Below are 24,292 nucleotides of genomic sequence, written 5' to 3'. Positions count from 1 at the left end.
GTTGGGACATGAAGTCAATGAATGGCTGGAAATGGTCTCCAACTAACCGAACATAACCATTTACCGTCAATCCCTAAAACCTCCATCGTTTTTTCGTAACACGACATCCATGAATGGTTGCAAATGGTCTCCAAGTAGCTGAACAAAACCGTTTACAGACAATTATCGGCTCAGTTTGAAAAGGGAACACTGTCAATTCCATGTAAACACAGCACACGCCACTATGGAGCCACCATCAGCTTGCAAAGTGGCTTGTTGACAACCTTGGTTCGTGGCTTCGTGGGGTCTGCGCCATACTCGAACCTTACCATCAGCTCATACCAACTGGAATCAGGACTCACGTGACCACGCCGCTGTTTTCCATTCGTCTAGGGTCTAACCGATATGGTCACGAGCCCAGGAGAGGTGCCGCAGGCGATGTCGTGGAGTTAACAAAGGCACTCGCGTCTCTAGTCTGCTCCCATAGCCTGTTTATACTAAATTTCACGGCACTATCCTAACGAATGCGTTCGTCGTCCGTCACACAATCATTTCTGCCATTATTTCAACGAGTGTTGCTTGTCTGTTACCATTGGAAACTCTACGCAAACTGCGCTGCTCTAGGTCGTTGAGTGAAGACCGTCGGCCAAAGCGTTGTCCGTGGTGAGAAATGTGGAATTCTCGACACACTCTTGACACTGTGCATCTCCGAATACTGAATTTATTACGATTTCCGAAATGGATTGTCCCTTGCGTCCAGCACCATCTACCATTCCGCTTTCAGAGTCTGTTAATTCCCATCGTGTGGCAATAATCATGTCCAAAACCCTTTTACACGAATCACATGAGTACAAATGACAGCTCCGTCCCTTTTAACCTTGTGTACGTGATATTACCGCCATCTTATATGAGCGTATTGCTATCGCATGACTTTCGTCACCTCAGTGTACTTCACTGTCATAACTTAGGTCATCGGTGGAGAGTCACGTTATCGCCTGTTACCATTCTTACACCGTCTACATCACTGCAAAGCCGTAAATGTGCTCCTCTAAAGTTGTGACTAATATTTTGTTCTCCGAGTCTATATGCAGTGATAGTGCAAATGGACATCAATTCTCTTACGACTTTTAGCAGATTCATCCGAACATGTGCTTAAAAGAAATGTGTCAGAACTGGTCGGGGACGTTAGCTGTGCTTTTATTCCGCCTTTTCGAAAGGCGTTATCCAAGTTCGACGCCCTACACTGCGCGCTCCGCAGTACCCGCGTCCGGTGCCTCTGGAGGCAAGCAGTGCATCGACCGCCGCAGCCGCCGTGAAAAATCCGCGCTCCGTCCCCACGCTGGCTGGTCCCAGGGGGCGCCGGGAGCCCGCCCCTACTGGCGTCACACACACACACGCACACACACACACAGAGAACAGGATTACGCCCGCTTCCGCAGCTTACACGTCGTCCGTCAGCCTCCGTTCCTCTTGAGCTCGCTTCCCCTGTGCGTATCCTGCAACGAATATTTCATGCTTATACTTATTTATGCTTACTTTCTGACTGATATTTAGCAATATGTCTTTTTGATGATAGACACAATTACTCTGCTAGGCGCACAAGTAACGTGCGTTGACCACTCATCTTCTGACTACAGCCCAAAATGAATCAACACGATTAGTCAATAATCTGCGCAACGGACTATCTATGTGCACCTATCCCATGCCTTGTAGAGGTCTCACGTACTGGGGATTCCGTGTATGTATACTTCATCCATCTTTGGAATCGAGAATTTCAACGATTTTTAGCTCTTATCACTGTCAATACTAGCACGATCTTGGTCCCGGCAAATCTAAGATCGTATCAAAGACTCTCCAGCAGTTTGTTGTTTTGTAGGGCGGGCAACCACAGCCAAACTTCGACATTTTTTCAAAGAAAATTCCGCACTGGTTGTATGAATGGTTTTTATTAAATTTGCGACCGGTTTCGCATCACTTATCGGTGCATTCTCAGGCAATATACGCTATTTATAACATAGTAACGTTGAACATTCCCCTGTAGCCATTCTCCACCATTCACGTCCAAAATACCGTCATCTGGTGAAAGCGGTAGTTACAATTTAAAAATCTTGCTCGAAAATTTTTTTAAAATGATGGGAGCGGCAATGACCATGCAAGTTATGAAGAGCCGCGCGGCAGAAGACACGGCCTAACTGACTGGCCGAAACCCGGAAAGCGTGTATATTGTCTGAGGATGCACCGATAAGTGGTACGAAAGCGGTCGCAGATTTAATAAAAGTCATTCAAACAGCCAGTGCGGAATTTTCTTTGAAAAAATGTCTACAGTAGTTCCTCAGACTAGCCAGGACTGGTAAAAAGAAGCGAGCAGAGGACTTCGGTTCGTATACGTAGAGAGAGAAGATTTAATAAAATATTTTTACTTACTTACTAAAACGTGAAAATGTTATGTTTTCCTGCAGTAATGTTCGTCTATTATGCTTTTGACAGATGATGGATGCAATGTATGCTCAAATAGCAAAAGATAGTCTCTAAGTGATATATTAACACTTTAACAAGTTTTGGATTTTTTCTTTACTTGTAAAGCGAAACCTTGCTTCATGCCGAATTTCGTGATTCTAGGTCAACGGGAAGTATTCTACACGTTTTGATGAGGGAATCTTCGAATATCAAAATATGCTACATAAATGGCCGTATCTTTTTATTGCATTGACTTAGAAAAAAAATGGTTCAAAGTGCTCTGAGCACTATGGGACTTCACATCTGAGGTCAGAACTTAGAACTACTTAGACCTAACTAACCTAAGGACATCACACACATCCATGCCCGAGGCTGGATTCGAACCTGCGACCGTAACAGTCGCGCGGTTCCAGACTGAAGCGCCTAGAACCGCTCGGCCACGGCGGGCGGCCATTGACTTAGAAGCTTTAAATTTTTAAATCTCCAAGTTTTTGTGGACCTTAGAATGTGACATAAATTTTAACTTGATACGCCGCACTGTTCCAGAAAAAAAGGGTCTGACAGACGGACAGACAAACAGACAGACTGATAAAAAATGACCAAAAATTGTATTTTGTTGTTATATAACTACAAATTAACAACTTTCGGATTTTTTACTTTTTTTGCCAAAGTTCACGATTTACGATTCTAGGCCCATGTGAAGTATCCTATAGGTTTTGGTGCGAGAGCTGTCGAGTATCAAAATATGTGACGTAAATGGCAGTATCTTTTGATTGAAGTTGCTTAGAAGCTTAAAACTTTTACACCTCCTACTCACCAGAGGTCTTCAACTGTGACATAAATCTGAACTTGATCCTGAGGAAAGACAGAGAGATGGACAAGAAGGCGATCTATAATGGTCCGCCCACCGGGGTGGCCGAGCGGTTCTAGGCGCTACAGTCTGGAACCGCGCGACCGCTACGGTCGCAGGTTCGAATCCTGCCTCGGGCATGGGTGTGTGTGATGTCCTTAGGTTAGTTAGGTTTAAGTAGTTCTAAGTTCTGGGGGACTGATGACCTCAGAAGTTAAGTCCCATAGTGCTCAGAGCCATTTGAACCATATAACGGTCCCGTGTTTACAGGTTGAGGCACCGAACCCAAACTACAGAATGTCATCATACGAAACACAGACTGAGGTTAGTGGTAGATTGCGCAGGGGCTGTGTAAAATCAGAAACAATTTCAAATAAAACTACTTTGGGTCGAAAACTGCAAAAGCAATGGGGGCTACAATCACAATCTAAGGACACACAAACACTAACAGGACACCAGTGTAAGTCTTGCGAAATCTTACAACACTTCTGATTAAGGAAAGGCCTAAAAATCACGTTGAGAATGGGTATAAGAGAATACTAAGAAAAAATGAGACGCAATAACGTCAGTGTGGGCCAGAAAACGGGTCGAATTACCGATTGATCGTTATGCACGTTAAGATCCACGAAAACCAAATAGTCTAAATTCTTCGACCATAATACACCCAGATTTAGCCCTTAATTCTTCTTTTTCGTCGGTTTGCATGTATTGTTCATTTGCCTGTTACGCTCTCTTTGTTGAAATTATTAATCTTCGCACTTTTTCTCGGCCTTCCTAAAGATCGTCTGCCCAATGGATAATAATTCATCATTGATTTTGTTATTCTGACGTTTTCCGTTCTTATGACATATTCCTTCCACTTGTCCTAAAATCTGCTGATTTATACTTTTCACTACTAGTTGTTCTCTTACCAGTATGTCAGTATTCTTCCTCCAGTCGGACAGTGTGGACCTAGCTACTATTCTCACGAATATCATCTCTGATGCTTGCATTCTTTGTTCATTTCTTTCTGTTAAAGTCCACGACACACTTTCATATGCCATTCTTGGCACTGATATTGCTTTTTAGAAGCAGTATTTCCTATGTTACGTTAGTTCTGGGAGTTCCGTGGATTGTTCCGTTACTGTAATTAAATCTGTCTCCTTTCTAAGTGCCTTTCTATCATGAAGGAAACAGTATTTCCCAAGAAGTTGAGCGAGATTACTGTTTCTGTTGTCTGATCATTTGTTATTATTTCCTGTTCACTGCCTTATGGTGCCTGAAAGCGATAACACTTGCTTAGTTTGAGAATACTAATAGGTTAAATAACTTAGCTGTTGTGAATAAAATATGAGAAGCAGTTTTCGAGTGCGATCTCGCTATCACAAATCATAATATGATCATAAGCAAAGAACAATGTCATAGAATTATACTATTAGACCATTCTTTTCTGGTGGCCAAATTATGATTGCTGACAGCGATAACATACTCGGAAACAGCTTCTCACAGGTTTAAATAATTTATGCATCTGTTGCCTCTGCATGTCATCAGTACAAATATTAAAAGGCATCGGATACAAACCGTTTTACTCCCAAACTTGTCCCGGTTTTAAGTTTTCCATTTCCTGCAATAATGATTTCTGATGCTTGGTACATGCTTTCTTCTACCTTTATTGTGTGTAAGAATATTCCTCTTTTGTGCACCATCTTCCACGGCTTTTCTCTGTTTACTTTACTGTTCGCTTTCACATTGTCTACGAACTGTAAATGTGTCCCTCTCTTGAACTCTCTGTTCTTTTCTAATTAACTTTTTCTGATATCAGTAACAATAGGAATGTTCAAAAGCCTCATGTGAAACGTGCCCAAGAAAAATGGAGGTTTCGTTACCCACAGCTTGCAGCGTTAATGCGTACAGGACAGCTCCGCTCTCTGTCGTACTCACCAGGAAATGACGGGTCCACACAGTTACACCTGCGCTTCCGCCTAATTGAAATCTCTCATCTCATCTCTGATCGACTTACCAAAGACGCACGCGTTTCTCGTGCGTAAAAAGTTTTCCGCTTCAGGAAATCGACTCTGCTGAGTGTCTTTGCATCAGTAGGTATTTCGACTGCTGAAGACTGACGAAGTACTAGAAGCATGGTGAAGTAAATGTGATCTGCCAGGAAGTTTCATATCAGCGCACACTCCAATGCAGAGTAAAAATCTCATTATGTGATGAATGTTTATGCCGTATATATAGATAACACAGCCAACCTTCAATATAACTAGAGATATCGGAGGGATGAACAGCAGAAACAGTAGTGAAAATATGATTCCTCAAAAATGGTTCAAATGGCTCTGAGCACTATGCGACTTAACTTCTGAGGTCATCAGTCCCCTAGAACTTGGAACTAATTAAACCTAGCTAATCTAAGGACATCAAACACATCCATGCCCGAGGCAACATTCGAACCAGACTGTAGCGCCTAGAACCGCACGGCCACTCCGACAGGCTATGATTCCTCGTAGGCGATTGTTATATGTTATAAAAAAATTACGTGTTCACTGTGCGTCTGAGATCGGAACACTTTGCCATAGCCAGGTAACGTTGCTATAATCTGTTATTGAATATAGTACACGTTTGTATTTACACATTAGGTGTTCATCCGATATGTGGCGTCGTCTAAGATGCCTTTTCGGTTCTTCTGTATGTAGAAAGGAGCAAGAGACAGTGAATCCTCATGATAAGCAGCAGCAGGAGCCGTTAGACATGCTCTGTTAGACAAAGGCGTGTTTCACGCTTTGTAGGCATTGAAAAGTTCTATTACGAGCGTTCACTTTGCTCTTGCCTGTTTTCTAGGGTGATCTACATTTGCCATTAACACATCGTCTTGGTTTTTTCTTATTTCATGGAATCGAACAAAGAACTTCCTTCGTCCATGAACCACCCATTCGTCTGTCTACAAGTTCTGTCAAATTCTATTTAATTTTTATTGCTGCCATAATCGCAGCATCCATTCTATTCTGTTCCATGATTCATTTGTTTCTTTTCACGCCTCTCATAATAATTCTCAACAATTCTCTCAATCGCTCGCTAAGAAACCTTCAGTTCTGAAATGTGTGGTTTGTGGAGGAATAACCTCTTCCTTATAAGGATCAACTCCGCTCTGTTTGAGCACCCTCATTTCCCTCGCACACTGTCCAGAGCTTGCCAGAGAGCGAATTAATTAATTTTGGGCCCGTAGCAAGTCAACTGCCAATTTTGAAATATAATATAAGCAAATTAACTATTGAATCGAAAGTGGCCTCTAGACTTTATTCCCTAGAAAAGAATGAAACAAAGTTTGAATCATCTTCATGTTAAAGTCCGAACACTGAAGCTGTGCATCTACTAAAGTGCAGTATTATGATGATATTTGTACTGTGAACAAAATGCAGTTTTATTACTTTAAGAGAACAGAACACTCAAGAAAGTTTCGTGTTGTAATCATCCTAATACATTCAAAGTTGCTCACACGCTACTCCTAAAACTAAATATTTATGCTGATAAAAACATCATATAACGAATACATATGCTACCGAACACTAATAGGCTGTATACAGGGCCCAGTCACATTAATGTAACCACCTCCTACGTCCGGCCTCAACGTGCAATAAACACTCACAGACGGCAAGTGGCAGCACTAGCAATGGAGGGTATATAAAGCATGACGGGGGAACGCTGAAAATAGTCCAGCCGTTGTCGTAATGCCAAAACGGAGCGATTTATTTTACGCCCTTAAGGTCATGATCATTGGCTTTCGAGCCAAGTGTGGAAGCATTTCCGAAACGACTACGTCTGTAAACCGATCACTTTCTGCCGTGGTCAAAGTACACCGTGCATGGAAAAATGGCGCTATTCAGAAACTGCGCCGAGGCAGCAGTGGTGCACCACGAGCCATAGACGACGCGGATGGACAACAGCTGCGGAGATTTGTATGGATAGAGGTGCAGCTGTAGAGCAACTGGCCGCCCAAATGAACCAAGGGGCGACAAACAGCGTCTCCTCAACAACCGTTTAGCGAACGTTGCTGTCTGTGGGCCTCCATAGCAGGCGCCTGGTTCATGCACCTGTGCTAACTTCTGTTCATCTAAGACGCAGGCTGGAATTTGAGCACCAATACTGTTGTGTTCTGTTCACTCGTCTAGTATCGGGTGCCTAGGAAACCTGCTTCCTCAGCTTGCTAGACAATAATTCAAGCAAATCTGAAATCTGGTTTCGTAGAACAGAACGGAACGGGTTGTGGAAAGGGGCCAAGGTCAATTACTGTTAGTTATACAAGAACACACAAAACTTTACTGCTCGAACCAACGCACAGTTTTCTCTTTAAAACAACAAAAATCAATTCACGGCTGAGGGCCCAAGTAACTTCTCCAGAATAAGTTTGAATGATTGCTTTTCAAACACCAGGATTCAAAGTAACGGCTCAAGGCATTACATAAGCAAAATTACAATATCTTCTCGGCTAAAGGCCGAAATAATATTTCAGGTCAGCTAAGGAATTCTTTAAAAGCCAAGTATTTACAAATTACGGCTAAAGGCCATATTAAGGAAAATTCAAGTTAATTCTTCGGTTGAAGGAGACACAAAAAAATTTCTTTACATAATAAAATAGAGGCTTTAAAGATAAGATTTTACACAGTACAACAGAAAAACACCTTAAGAAAACTTGAAGTATCTTGTCAGCTGAAGGCCCAAACAATTACTCAAGAATAATTAAAGACAACCTTAAGATAAAACATTTACGGAACACGGCTGAAGGCCGTTACAAGAATTCAAGATAATTAAAGGTAAACCTTACACACGAGTATTTACATATTAAAGCCACAGATACTGAAACAAATACGGCTTAAGGCCTAAATACAGTTCAACACGAATTTTAAATGAAACACGGCTGAAGGCCTAATCTTAAAGTTGTTATGAAGTTCGGCTGAAGGCCATATACTAAACATAAAACAGACAATATTAATACACGTCTGAAGGCCTGGCACAGTACCTGCGACCAAATAAAATGACAATCACAAACAACAAACAGTGGTTTTCTGAAGTGTTGCAATGGTCGGCCTTGGGAGAAAACTCTAAGTTTAGGTGAGACAGACAGCCAAGCATAACATTAAACAATCGGGTTGCAGCACGACCTACGGACGGCTGGCGAACCAACCAACCGCCTAATCAATTCCCTTCCACCCGACCAACAGCACGACAACCAAAAGTATTAGTGAAGACGAGCATCGCAGCAGGATTATGTCTTAATAACTGCCATACAAGCACAGTCAAGGCACAATAAACACTCAAAGAAAAAAAAAAGAGAGAATAACACCAAGCTGTCGAACTACACGCCTTGCCTGACAGCATCAACACTGCAAGGAAAACACACTGCCAGAAAATTATGCTAACATCCTGGGCAGGTAACTGGGGTGTTAACGGCCACAAGGCAGAAAATACCGCTGGTGCACTTCACTGATAAGTAACAACCAATCTAATAGTTAAAGACCATACAGGAAGACGGCTGCAAAATTTCACCGACTCCAACACACCATACGTTGCTGCTTGCGAGGACAACCCAGGATGAGACAACCAGCAATCCACGAAGAGATGTCACAACGGTTGAGCTTTCATGACAGGTTCACAGATTACTCAGCTTCAGTATGCAGGTGCGGTGGGCGACGAACTTAGCAGTTCTCGCACCTAGTGCCACACAACCACACAACTGCGACCGCGTGTGCACGCCGCCAGTGGCCCCGGCCTGGTTACACTCCGCAGAGCCTTCTTCGCTGCTCTGCCGCAACCGACCAACTGCCACACACACCTTGACACGGAAATATAACTGCCACACCAAAGAAGTTACGGAAGTACTAGTATCGTTAAACGCTGCTGCCACTGACGGAGGCAAGTGAGCAACTCTTTCACATAGTAACTGAGGGAGGAATAAGACGCCACTGAATGGTGACAAAATGCCCAAAAGAAAAAAAACGGCATTAGTGCGAGCCGACCACGGCTCGGAATCGTATTAATGAATTTTTTTTACAGTAACGTAAATCACAATACCTAGCTTTTGTGGAACACAGAAGTGTCGCAAGCTATGGGTGACAGACAAATAAGAAGTTTCTTCAATGTGTACAACTCCAGACACAAATGAAGCAATATAGATCCTAAGTCGCTGCTGTAGCGTTCGTAGATCGGCTCGTCTTCAACTGGGCTTGGAGCTTACTTCCTCTTCGTGTAGATGGCGCTACCCTCTGGTTGTAGTCATAGTCAGCGTACTATTGGCTGATGTGTTCTCACAGCCCTCTATGCTGTAACGTTCCTGGCCGACGTGTCGGCGCTTGATGTTACGCCGAAACAAATACCACAACTGAATATCAACTGTTCAGATGAATCACATTCTATGCTCCATCGGACAGATGACCGTTGGCGTGTAATGCATGAAACATCTGAGTCCAGGCCTTAGGAAGAACTGTTGTGGTCTGGAGATGTTTTCGTGACATTCTCTGGATGAGCTCGTCATTCTGGAAGGCCGAATGGATCAACACAAGTATACATCTATACTTGAGGATTATGGCCACCCCTACAAGCAGTTTTCTTTCCTCGGCGCGATGCCTTCTATCTGCAGAACAAGGCAACGTGTCGCACAGCTCGCGGTGAACGTGTGTGGTTCGAAGAGCACAAAGATTAGTTTACGTTGCTCCTCTGACCACCAAACTCGTCAGACTTAAGCCCAATGGAGAATCATTCGGACCACCTAGATAGGGCTGTTCGCGCCGTGGATCCTGCACCGAGAAACTTAGCACAGCTGACGAAGGCACTGGAGTGGGCACATCCCTGTCGGTACGTTCCAGAAACTCATTGATCCTCTTCCTCCAAATTTCGCAGCAGTCTGTGCTGCAAAATGTGGCTATCGAGGCTTTTGACAGGTAGTCACATTATGTGACTGGATAGTGTACATAGCTAAGCATATTTGCCCATAGGTGTGTGTTATACTGAACTTTTACGCAACATGATTCTCAGCAGATACTGAGTCGCCCCTGCGTCGTCTACCGTCACAACCGAAAATGAAGTCTTGTCCCACGGTTTTTAGCATATTGGCGTCTGTATTGCACAGAACTGCTCGATTTCGAACTGAGTCAATAGGCGATCGTCAAATACCCCGCCAAAAGCCAGGTCTTTTCCCCTGGTTTGCAAAAAGAACAATGTTTTATTACTTGTAACTCAGCACACAGGTCTCCGTTTAATGGAAGTTTTTTTTGCGCTTTCTTACTAAACCAAATCTCCCACTGTGCTAAGTAATTTTAGCACACTTGATTTAGCGCCGTGGTCCGGTCCCACGTTTACACTGACCCTTTGAAAATCTCCCTCCTCTGGAGGGCTAGCAGGTATGCTTTATCGAGAGAAACACCTCTGGAAAGCACTTCTCTCAGATTAGACGCAAAAGTTCTTGTACACTGGCTCCACAGCCGATTGTATATGCCCCAAGCACATTCCGCGATCTCCTTACCTTATACACATGTCTCACTATCACAGCAAGAAAGGCTTTCAATAAGTAATGCAACACTTCTTTCTGAAAGCAAGTTGGTTTTATTCAGGATTCCAATAAACCATATTATTGCCCGCTCTTTTGACTACAAAACCCTTACGCCACGTTACTGGGAGAACTTTTATGGTCGCATGGCACCACTCGACTGGCCAACGTCGGAGCCATCGACCTGCTGCGTCAGTAACCTTATCATCAACCACCTACCGCTTCCAGTGCAGCGCATCCTTCGTTGGGCCAAACATATGGACACTTAAAGGTGCGAGTTCCGGGCTGTAGGATGGATGAGAAAGAACAGTTCAGTGGAGTTTTGTGAGCTCCTCTCCTGTGCAGCACGGTTGTGTGAGGCTTTACGTTGCCACGGAACAGAAGAAGTTTGTGTCGACGAACACGCTGAAGTAGTTTCTTCAGTTTTTTGAAGACAGCACAGTGCACTTCAGAGTTTATCGTTGCACCATGAGGGAGGAAATCAAACAAAACTTCTGCGTCCCAGAGGACCTTCGCCAAGATTTTACCGGCCGAGAGTGCGACTTTTCCTTCGGATGTTCGACAAAAAAATTGTCACTATCAGCGTCGCAGCGTGCAAGCAGTTCCGCACAGATGGTCCTTCGATGCCCTCTGTGGTCTTCTCTTAGGCGGTGGGGTACCCAGCCGGCACACATCTTTGGGAACCCCAACTGGTGGATAAGTGTGTCTGCAGTACCAATAGAGACACCTACACTACTGGCCATTAAAATTGCTACACCGCGAAGATGAGGTGCTACAGACGCGAAATTTAACAGACAGGAAGAAGATGCTGTGATATGCAAATGATTAGCTTTTCAGAGCATTCACACAAGGTTGGCGCCCGTGGCGACACCTACAACGTGCTCACATGAGGAAAGTTTCCAACCGATTTCTCATACACAAACAGCAGTTGACCTCCGTTGCTTGGTGAAACGTTGTTGTGATGCCTCGTGTAAGAAGGAGAAATGCGTACCACCACGTTTCCGACTTTGATAAAGGTCGGATTGCAACCTATCGCGATTGCGGTTTATCGTATCGCGACACTGCTGCTCGCGTTGGTCGAGATCCAATGACTGTTAGTAGAATATGGAATCGGTGGTTTCAGGAGCGTAATACGGAACGCCGTGCTGGATCCCAACGGCATTGTATCACTAGCAGTCGAGATGACAGGCATCTTACCCGCATGGCTGTAGCGGATCGTACAGCCCCGTCTCGATCCCCGAGTCAACAGATGGGACGTTTGCAAGACAACAACCATCTGCACTAACAGTTCGACGACGTTTGCAGCAGCATGGACTATCAGCTCGGAGACCATGGCTGCTGTTACCCTTGACGCTGCATCACAGACAGAAGCGCCTGCGGTGATGTACTCAAAGACGAACCTGGGTGCACGAATGGCAAAACGTCATTTTTTCGGATGAATCCAGGTTCTGTTTACAGCATCATGATGGCCGCATCCGTGTTTGGCGACATCGCGGTGAACGCACATTGGAAGCGTGTATTCGTCATCGCCATACTGGCGTATCACTCGGCGTGATGGTATGGGGTGCCATTGGTTACACGTCTCGGTCACCTCTTGTCCGCATTGACGGCACTTTGAACAGTGGACGTTACATTTCAGATGTGTTACGATCCGTGGTTCTACCTTTCATTCCATACCTGCGAAACCCTACATTTCAGCAGGGTAATACACGACCGCATGTTGCAGGTCCTCTACGGGCCTTTCTGGATACAGAAAATGTTCGACTGCTGCCCTGGCCAGCACATTCTCCAGATCTCTCACCAACTGAAAACGTCTGGTTAATGGTGGCCGAGCAACTATCTCGTCACAATACGCCAGTCACTACTCTTGATGAACTGTGGTATCGTGTTGAAGCTGCATGGGCAGCTGTACCTGTACACGCCATCCAACCTCTGTTGTACTCAATGCCCAGGCGTATCAAGGCTGTTATTACGGCCAGAGGTGGTTGTTCTGAGTACTGATTTCTCAGGATCTATGCACCAAATTGTAGTCACTTGTCAGTTGTAGTACAATATATTTGTCCAATGAATACCCGTTTATTATCTGCATTTCTTCTTGGTGTAGCAATTTTGATGGCCTGTGGTGTAATTGTCCGGCGAGGTGTTTGACTGTGATCCGTCGATCACTTCGAATGAGAGTGTCGGTAGTTTCCAACATTGCAGGAGTCACAACTGCGAGCGGCTGGCAGGCACACGGAAGATGAGACAGGTTTGTGCGACTTTACTGCGATGAGGACAGACGCCTCACCCAATAACTCACCGTGGTCACTGCCTTGACTCCATAGACATTCTGCAAGCGCCTACGAATATCCGCGATACTTTGGTTTTCCGTAAAAAGAAACTCGATGACAGCTCTTTGCTTGGCGCGCACCTCTGTTATAGACGCTATTTTGGAGGTTATGAACAGTGCCGCCACCCATTGGAAATTCATGAAACTACAGGGGCCGAAGTGGGAATATTTCACGATGTTCCACAATAAATTCTGGAATTTTTTAACTGAAATTGGCCTATAAAACTAGCGATACTACAGAAAATCTTACCATTTCAGACACATAATAACCTTCATTTAGAACATTCTATTTATTTTCCCTAAAGCACGTCAGACTAACCTACTTTTTTCCTTTCCATCAGTTTCATCTGCAACTGCCATAACAGAAAAACTTAAAGAGCAACTGACAGTGAACGTATCAACTGTTACTTCAGCTACTTTGCTGTCGTGATTATTTCACAAAACGGATTTTGATGGAGGTAATATATTGTCTAACTCTTCTTGGAATGCGCTGTCTCGAAAATTTAACACTGCGCTGCTGCGCGATAAACAATGCCTAGAACTTGATGAGTATCTCTGTATCGTCCTCGCGCTTACTGAGTGAGCCCGTGGCAAAATGCGATGCTCCTCTGAGGATATTTTCTGTGTTATTTATTAATCCTATCTGGTCCCGGTTTTGCGAGGAAAAAGCTCAGACATGGGCCGAACGAATTTTTGGAAGCCACTTGTTTTGTGGATAAGCTCATTTCATTAGGTTTCTGTCAACAGATCTCAGAGTAGCGTCTGCTTTTCCTTCACTAACACGATCACTCCACTATATGTGTATTTTACGGATATTACCGTTTCGAGTGATGTGCCAGCAACAGTTATATCGAACAGTACTGGATCTTTTCCCTACTAATGCGGAATTAAAATTATGTTATCAGATGCCTACCTTCCACCATTTCGATACCGTCTTATGGACTGTATCTTTCCTATTTACAAGAACAGCTTCGGTAAACACCCTCACTACGTATTTAGTGAGCAACAAGAACCTTGTAGCACTCTTCTAAGTTGGGACAATCTGGAAGCAACTCATAGATTTGATGAGTTCAGCCATTTAAGAATAATATGTGAAGTTGCGCGCACTAAGACACTCTCTGCATGGTAGTATTTTGGTTAGTAAGGAACACAGCAGAACCATATCGACTTCTTTCCAGAACCCACAGAACAGGGGAACAGTTCATGCGTCGTCATCTACGTTCTTTGGATCTCATTAACGAACAGGAAGCACTGATTTTCATACGAGGTCTGTGGAATCGCTCTTAGGCAATATCTCTGCTCACACACCATAGTGGTTACGGCTACTGTAACGGAGAAAATAATTTTTTTCAGAACTGAGATAAAAATTAAGATTGAAAGGACATCGATGATAAGACTCGCTGATTACACTGTCATCCTTGATAAAAGAGAGGAATAATTACAAGACCTGAAGAATGTGATGGATAGGCTACGAGTGAAGAACATTGATTGAATGTGACACATGGCAGTATGCTGTCATAACACTGCGCAAGCTAAAGCTGATAACTGAACGAACTGAACATTTAAGTATAAGAACTAAGCACAGTAATTAGCTGGAAAACGAGATTATTGATGCAGTGTGTTACTACTCGAAGAATGGTGAAAACAGCGTAATAATCGGAGTATACATAGTGGAAATGTTTGAGTTTTAATTCGTTGAGCCTGCCAGAAGTTACTCAGAGGTTGCTGGAGCTGAGGTAGCCAGATAGCGCGTTTAGGGGCAGATGCGGTCGGCGGACCCAAATATTTCCAGTCAGCATGGCGGGCGAAGCCAGCTGGGTCTGAAAAGTGGAGGAGCAGGCGCAGCGATGCTGAAAAAAACTCCAAAGTAAAAGTAAGACTTAGTTTGCTGGGGCAGACATCCTTTCACTTTCATTCTTGTGGTCGAGTCCACATTACGTTTATTGCGGTGGACAGTAAGTAATTCGCCATTTTTAATAAAGCTTAGAGGTTGACTCCAGGTCAGTGAATCGTAGGGAATGATATAATTACAAGCAGAATTAATACTTGGTAAACTGTAATGTCCGACATCGCTGCCAGCGAGAATCGTGAGTGGTGGGGCGACGAGCTATTGTTAGAGAGACGCGGCTCGGCGTTTGAACTGGACGGACAAATTAACTGCACAATAAGCTGTCTAAATGAAGTCGCACAGGCGGTGAGCTTTATGACTGTCTTTTAAGTATGCTTCTGTCGAAGCTTAGACGCAGGTGCTTGATGAGCACAGCACAAATAAGTTTCTGCGTCAGTCACTTGTTTATTTTGCCACTACCGGTTTCGATCGTTTACACGCAGCCCTCATAATGCCGTCCCTTACGGACGTAACATTCACTAATGAGCACAGCTTATGGTGTGTGAGACGCATCACTCCCAAACCTGAAGGCAGGTTGACAGCGGCGTACTGCCAAGCTATAACTCAACTGTTGTTGATATTATCGTTACTCATGACCCTTTGGTCGCGACTAGCAAGTTGTGGGTTTTATTGACTTGCAGAATGCCTAACTAATATTCCTTGTGTTTACTGAGTTTGCAGTTAAAATTGTTAGATGTAAGGTGCGCCAATTATGCAAAACACCGTTCTTTCCAAGTTCCTAAAAATGTTTCAGCACCTCTATGCCACCATAACACGATTACAGTGTGTTTCGGCGAAGTGCAAAGTAGTTTTACGACCATATTTGTGAAAATATGTGCTATATTTACTTGTGCTTCACAACACCTCATCGGGATGTGTAGGAAAAAGGACTTGCCATACTAAAACATGACAAGCTACCTGTAATAAATAATACACAAGTGGTCCTAAAAAACTATGAAAACCGAGTATAAAGATTAAATAAAATAGAAACCCACTGATGATGACACAGAGGTGCTGAATCCTGTTTGGGAACATGGAAAAACTGCTTTGCATAACTGGCGGACCTTACATCCAACAATTTTGATTAATTAATATTTCGGTTTTCCAACCCATCCTTGCGAGTTTTGAGAAGTCCCGCTTGGAGAGAGCATTAATTGCATTTCCCCAACAAAGATAAGCTATGTTGTGGAAATTATAAAACATGAACTATTATGTGAGTGAAGTTTCGTGTGTGGGCTTTGTACCACTAGTATCGACTCACTCGTGTTTGAGCCAGCTCTGCGAATTCAGTTAAATGCCATCTTTGATTTTTTTGCGATGTAATTACGGATGCACAACCACTTAATTTGAAGACACTGTGCGTCCACAATATAACCCAGAATTAGCTTCACTTCATACGTAGTTATATTTAAGTTCCCCAAGTGTGGTTGTCTTCAATACTTAATTAGGCAGAATTCGCATTTTGCACTGCAGCGTAGTGGTAACTGCACTGGAGGTAAGGTCAGATAAATTTGACAGGTAGATGAAGGGTTGCTTGCAAGCTATCACGCAGTACTGGCCGCACCCCTGTAAACTGCCACCATCTATAACAGAGTGTTATGTCTGAAAGTACGTTACAGTTAGCGTTTGTCATTCCATATTCTCTCTGACCTGGCCAACGTATTTTTGCTGTGTTCAGTACCAACACAATTGAGGATATTGGAAAGGTTTCAAGAGAAAAACCAAAGAAAGATGATAGTATTAATGAGCAGCAGAAGTGAGATAAGTGACAAACTTAACATCAAAAGTGGGGACCTTGTAGCATGTACTTGTAGCTGTAGATCTAGATTTAGACGAAACAGAAGGATTCTGCTACCAGAGAAGCAAAATAACGCTTGACGGGTAAAAGTAGTGGAATATAAGAAGCAGTATATCACAGACAACTCGTGAAGAGAAGTCTACTTGTAGAGAACACAGGCTTCAATGTGAGAAAGAAATTTCTGCGAAAGTACATTTCGAACGCTACGCTGTACGGAAGTGAATCATGGACTGTGGGAATACCGGAAGAGGAGAGGATTGAGGCGTTTGAGATGTGTACTGCAGATAGGTGCTGATATGTAAGTGAATTTTTAAGAAATGGGGTTCTCAGGAGGAATATGTCGAAAAACCTATCTATATTCCGTTCGTCATAAGAATAAACTAGAAGTAAACATTACGCCATGTATCCTTCCGCGTTTGTTTGAATCTCATTGAATTTCGCTTCACGTGGAGCGGAAACCAAGCCGCGACCATTACAGTCAAGTACGGTCATAAGGATACGTTTTAAGCTGTGTTACGTGCACATAGACTGAGCGACAATGCGGGACAAGACCTCTACCTACGCATTGAACTTGTACGGCACCGACCAGCCAGCGGTTCAACTAACCTGCAGTGACTTGAGCAGTTGCAGTTCAGACGTTAAAAGAGACGGACAGGAAACAACACACCTTCGAATTTCATTTAATTTTTAAAGAAAATGAAATAATATTCGGCAAGACTCCAGCACTACAGCGCACTTCATAGGTGACCAGACGGAAAGCATGAAATGCTCTCCTTCTCACCTGACATGGTATTCTAATTACAAACATGAGTGATGAAAATTCCTAACTTAAACGTAGGGTACTTTTTCTGAGCGAGCTATGTGAGATGCAAAAGCATACTGTAAGGAATTCACCGTACCGGTGAATAATGAAGCCACTGAAGGTATTAGTTAGTCAGTCGTCTGGTAATCTCATAGCTCCTTCCTTATCCGAATCCGAGAAATATTTCAGTTCGGGAACTGTCATCTGCTACGTTGATAACGAGTCGATGAACAACAGAATGCACGAAACCAACCAGGTACCGCATTTTCTCCTTTTCTTTTATGAAGTGCCGTTCTACATCCTGCCTACATTCGGCAGTGACCTGTGAGAAAGCTGCATGCGTTAGATCGTTACGTCTATGCAGCTTAACAGTCTTGTTACTTCTCGGGCCAAATCCCTCAACTTGGCTCCAGATCAGTTCTGTTGCTTCATATTGTAGTGGTCCAGTGGAAAATGTAAAAATGCAGTATTTCTGTGGTATGCTCGATGCTCGGAAAATGATTATTTTCCATGTTTCTAGACCTATCTACATCTGTGGTATAAAACAATGGATACAGTCCGAATAAAGAGTATTTGATCTTTCATTTTTGCCTACAAAAATAAACTGTTATGTCTTTTTTTTAAGAAAAATTAAGAAACCTTTATTTTCAGTCTTTCATAGAATATTGATAACTAAGAATTTATATTTGAAATAAAAACAGGAATTTTGCGGAAATATGTAACTAAAAACAAGAACGTGTACCTTATCCATACAAATGATGATGAATTTTACAATTACGAGGTGTAGGTATTTCAAACTGAACGAGAAAAACAAATGACTCAGACTTGATGGTTCAAATTATTAATCATATACGCTACCATTTCTGTGTCTCGCCGGCCGTTGTGGCCGAGCGGTTCTAGACGATTCAGTCTGGAACCGCGCGACCACTACGGTCGCAGGTTCGAATCCTGCCTCGGGCACTGGATGTGTGTGATGTCCTTAGGTTAGTTAGGTTTAAGTAGTTCTAAGTTCTAGGGGACTGATGACCTCAGATGTTAAGTCCCATAGTGCTCAGAGCCGTTTCTGTGTCTCAACTGTATCTATTACAGTCCCTAGGAAAACTTGAAAGCCCATTATCTCTGTAAATTTATAAACACATATTAAGAACAACTTATGCCTCAGCACTTTTTAACCATGTTCCGCAAGCGTGTTTCACTACGGAAAAGGAGGCAGCCTCAGCCATTTTCATATAGCGTCGTAGAAGAGCGACAATCGGAGCACAACAGTGCTGAGGCTGTGATTGTACACGATTTTTGAAATACAAACTACATAGCCAAAGCGTTATTAAGGCAAACTTTGATGACTGGTAATACATTTGAGTATCTTAAAGTTTCATTTAACGTAACTTAGTAATAATGTAACTAGTATATAACTAAGACCTACTTCCAAGAGCGTAAGGACACCATTGTAAGTATGTCACGGCTTCTGAACAATCACCGCGTGTGTGTTTGTTTGCAACAGATTTATTCTTATGACGAACGGAGTGTAGAAGATGGGATACGATGATTCGATATGTATTAAGACATTTAAGACATCGGGGAATAACTGCATGGTGCTAGCGGAAGAACGAAACTTTAGTGGATGACTGATGTTATATGATATACAACCAAAAAGTAAAGTCGCTGAGTGTGCCTGCTACTGTGAGATGAAGGGGTTGCCTCGGATGAGGAAACCGTGGCGGGGCAATTTGCTCGGGAAGGCGACCACCTACTTGCTGTTCACTTTGCTCCGTGGCTTCCACGGGAAACCTCGTGGCTTCTACCGCAGAACGTCTGGCTGTACCGGCCCCGCCCAGACCGTGGCGATGTCGACAAATTGGATTAGCGTCCAGGCAGCGGGCAGCCGGTCACCGGCGTAGGACTCAGCCGCGTACAGCTACCATTGCGACGGCAAGCGAAGGATTTCTCAGTGATATACGAGCATTGTCCTGCATTGATATCAGTGGGATGCTGCAAAATGTTCAGTAACGTAAGTTAAAACTCGACCTATGAAATGGGCTAAATGTCTTTTCGGTACTCTCTCTCTCTCTCTCTCTCTCTCTCTATCTCTCTCTCACACACACACACACACACACACACACACGCGCGCGCGCGCGCGCGCGTACAAAGATACACACTCGCGCATAGTTGTATATGTAAAGGGCGTTTCACAATTCATATTATACACTTCTAGAGGTTCTAGAGGGGACTTGGCTGATTAAGTTTTACATAGGAACCCACTTCCGGAAAGGCCATCCAACGACTCTACCGAGCGTCAAAGTCATAGCCGCAGGCACCTGTAAATGTATGTATGTACAGAGTGATTCCGTGATGATGTTACAAACTTTCAAGGATGATGGTGAAGCATAAATGTATCAATTCGAGGTAAGGGTCCCTGTACCGAAAACGAACGAATCGAATCTAAAATGTCCCCCCCCCACCCACCCTCCTTCGAGAATATACATTTTCATTATCGTCGTCCCATTATACAGCTTATGGCCGTCTATATTCACAAATTCGGATACATTTCATGTATTTCATAAGGGCTGTAGTCGCCGCAGTGCATGTCCGAAGGAACAATGCTCCGTACTGCAGTGACGTAAGTTTACTCACTGCCCGGTACGACACAGGCAATCTCTGCTGCTGACATCCGTCGCCTCGAACACTTTGCAGTCGCAAACACTGAACTCTGCTTGAAGAGAACTTGCTCAGCGTGCCTCTGAGTCACGAGTTATCACTCTTTCGCCAGAAGGAGCATACACTATCTCTGCCCAGCGACTCATAGACCCAGAGTGGACCATCCTTGTTACAAAAACCAAAAGTAATGCCGTCTTTAGCACACAGTTTGCAGAAGTTAATTACCAGTATAAGGTATTCTCTCTCTTTATTTGCGGATGTTATCTTACCTTCAACCATATTTAATTGCAGCTGTCATAATATCTATATCCAGCGAAGATTATTTCCTTGCAGAAAGTAAGATTTCAGTGTGCGATCTGAGAATGCGACTGTCACTGCTTCCCAAATTGTTTATGTACGTTTTTATGAGGGAATATATGACCGCCAATTAGTCTCCACTTTTATCATAATCAGCTTCGGCATTGTCATCATCTTGTGGCGAACGTAATCAAGTAATGGTGGCTGGTTGGGGAGAGCCATACACTTTGCTTATATACGGTTGTTGTTGTAGTCTTCCGTCAAAAGACTAGTTTGATGCAGCTCTCCATACTGCTCTGTCCTATGCAAGCCTCTTCATCACCGAGTAAATACTGTAACCTACATCCTTCTGAATCTGATTACTGTAGTCATCTCTTGATCTCCCTCTACGACTTTTACCCTCCACCCCCCGCCCATCCCTCCCACGCGGCCCTTCAGTACTGAATTGGCGATCCCTTGATACCTCAGAATGTGTCCTACCAACTGTTCCCTTCTCTTCACCAGGTTGTGTCACAAATTTCTCTTCTCTCCAATTCTATTCAGTACCTCCTCATTAGTTACATGATCCTCCCATCTCATCTAAAGCGTTCTTCTGTAGCACCACATTTCAAAAGCTTCTATGCTCTTCTTGTCTGAACTATTTATCGTCCATGTTTCACTTCCATACATGGCTACACTCCATACAAATACCTTAAGAAAAGAGTTCCTGATACTTAAATCTATACTCGATGTTAACAAATTTCTCTCCTTCAAAAAAGATTTTCTTGCTATTGCCAGTCTGCATTTTACATCCTCCCTACTTCGACTATCATCTTCCCGAATAGCGTTACTCATCTACTACTTTAAGTGTCTGAATTTCTAATCTAATTTCCTCACCATCACCTGATTTACTGCGCGTACATTCCGTCATCCTCGTTTTGCTTTTGTTGATGTTAATCTTGTATCCCCCTTTGAAATCACTGATCATTCCGTTCAACTGTTTTTCCAAGTTCTTTCCTGTCTCTGACAGAATTACAATTTCGTAGGCAAACCACAAAGTTTCTTTTTGTTCTCCCTGGACTTAAATTACCATTCCAAATTTTTCTTTCGTTTCCTTTACTGTTTGCTCAATATAATATAAAGCATTAATAACGTAAGCTCCGCCAAAAGGCCGTGGCGAGTCCATCGAAACCGACCGACCGCCGTGTCGTCCTCTGGCAATGGCGTCACTGGATGTGGAATGGAGCGGTGTGGAGTCAGAATAGCGCTTTCCAGGCTGTTGTGTCAGTTTTCGTGACCTGGAGCCACTGCTACACGGTTACGCAGCTCCTGTTGGCATCACGAGGCAAAGTATACCCCATTCAGCCCTCCCATCAGGAGAAAATCTCTGGCTCTACCAGTAATCGAACACAGCTTCTGCATATGTCAATTAGCTCACTCTGAGCACTCAGCTACGGAGGTGGACCTATAGAACATTAAGCATTGTACCACTCGTAATGTAATGTTTCACGTTATTTGATAATAACAACTCGCTTTAAAAAGCCTACATTATCGGTCACAAGTTGAGGCTGGGCTTTCCTAATAAAATGGCATTTTCACATTTTAGCTTACCTGGTAGTCTGTCTTATTTTTTCAAACACTTGGAAAGGGTGACGTGCAAGCCACACAAGATTTTTGTGTGCTTAGGGAATTGCCGTTCCTGTTAAGCTTCCTTACGAGATCCCATCCCGTTCAACATTCGCTGTTGGATCTAATGTGCTACACTGCTTGACAAAAAAGTGATGCATTCAGAAAATCTGGTCGGATATAAACGTTCTGTAGTCTTTCATACACAACGGTAAGGAGAGGTGGGCCACAGAGTGGTGCAGCAGCTGCCGTAGCAGAGAAGTGGGACAGGAGCAGAAATGATTATCGAACACGTTATCACACTAAACGGAAGATTTACTTAACTTGTACCTTCCTCCAAGTGCTACCAAGAAGCTCAGTAAAAGAACAAACAGCAATAAAGTTCAGCTATTACAAGAAGCAAAAGAGCGTCTTGCGGTGTGAGGCTCCCGCTGCTAATGCATGAATGAACTGTTGAAGACTGACTAAAACTGAAGACTGTCGAACACTGTGGCTGAGACTGCGATGGGTAGCTGCCGTCCGCCATCCAGTAGCGTGGCGGCGGAGACCACTCATAGTCAGAGCCGCTGAAGACGTGGCTCAGCGGGCGTGCATCATTGGATCCGCTGGGTTTCCCCGCGCGAACGCTATCGGCACCTGTCAGCAGAGCGCGTTTCCGTTACCAACTGTGAGACACTGGTGAGGCTGATATCGATCTATGATACTACGCCGCGCGGGATTAGCCGAGCGGTCTCGGGCGCTGCAGTCATGGACTGTGGGGCTGGTCCCGGCGGAGGTTCGAGTCCTCCCTCGGGCATGGGTGTGTGTGCTTGTCCTTAGGATAATTTAGGTTAAGTAGTGTGAAAGCTTAGCAGTTAAGTCCCATAATATTTCACACACATTTGAACATTTGTATGATACCACAATAAAGTTCATAGACGTGCACGCCATCGTGGAGCACGCGTTTGATTAGAGATGTGCTTCTCTGTGGCAGCAAGGACACAAGAATGCATTGTTGTTGTTCGCATTTAGTGTTGTTACCTGGTCTGGTATGATATGTAAGGGGAATGGCGACAAAGTGCATTAGTGCTGTTGTGTTTAATATTGTAATCAGGGCCGTCAAGGTAGGCCTGTACGGGGTGTTGCAAGAATGATGGTCAATATTTCACACATGGAAAGTACAGGTTAAAAGTAGCTAAAATGCTCCAATAAAAGTGGGTCCACAAATCAGCCGCTGTCGAGATACAACGCATTTTCTTTGCGGTTCATCGTTGTTTAGGAACACGTGGCATTTCTAAATGTTCATGTAGGTGTTCGAAATGTTGTCTGTGCGTCTGATTGCAACACTGAACTAGACTCTAAAATGAGCTGGGAATCCTAACAGGCAGTCCTGGAGAATTCTGTAAATGTTGGAAGGATGCTTTAATCTGCAACCGTAACCTCTCAAGAGAGTTGGTATCGGTAGCGTAGACCGGGCGTTTGACATGAGCCACACAAAGAAATCCATGGATTCAAATCTGGAGACTTTGGAGGCCATGGCACAGGCCCTCCTTTACCTATCCAACGTTGGCCATACGTCCGAGTTATAAGCCGACGCACTCGTAAACGAAAATGTGCTGGAGCATCATCATGCATGAACCACATGTTCAGGCATTGGTTCAGTGCAACATCATTAGATACATCTGGAAGTACAGTCGCAGAAACAGGATGTACTGCTGTCCAGTTAGTCTTTGTGGTAGGAAGTGTGGTTCAGTTATGTGGCCTCTGTACTGTCCTGCCCAGACGTTCAACGAATAACGCTGCTGATGTGATACGTATTTTGCATTAGGATTGACATCGGCCCAAATGTCACAGTTATGATAGTTAAAAACACCGTAAGTCCAGCCTCATACATGAATAGATTACTGCTTACAGACCGGGGATTCAGGATACACTGTCTTTAGACCCATTGGCAGAATTTCTCTCTAGGAGCGAAGTCTGCATTGTTGAGTCTTTCCACTCACTGGATATGATATGGATAGAGTGCTTCCCAATTTAAAAACCGCCACACACTGCTATCACTCAGGACACGCTCTTGGGTAGCAATCCTCCTTGTTGAAGTACTCGAACGTTCGTGTACAACGCATAACACTCT

The sequence above is a fragment of the Schistocerca americana genome, chromosome 5 (genome assembly GCF_021461395.2).
Source record: "Schistocerca americana isolate TAMUIC-IGC-003095 chromosome 5, iqSchAmer2.1, whole genome shotgun sequence".
In the NCBI taxonomy this organism is placed as follows: Eukaryota; Metazoa; Arthropoda; class Insecta; order Orthoptera; family Acrididae; genus Schistocerca; species Schistocerca americana.
The sequence above is the reverse complement of the archived record's forward strand: the minus strand, read 5'-3'. Positions refer to the sequence as shown.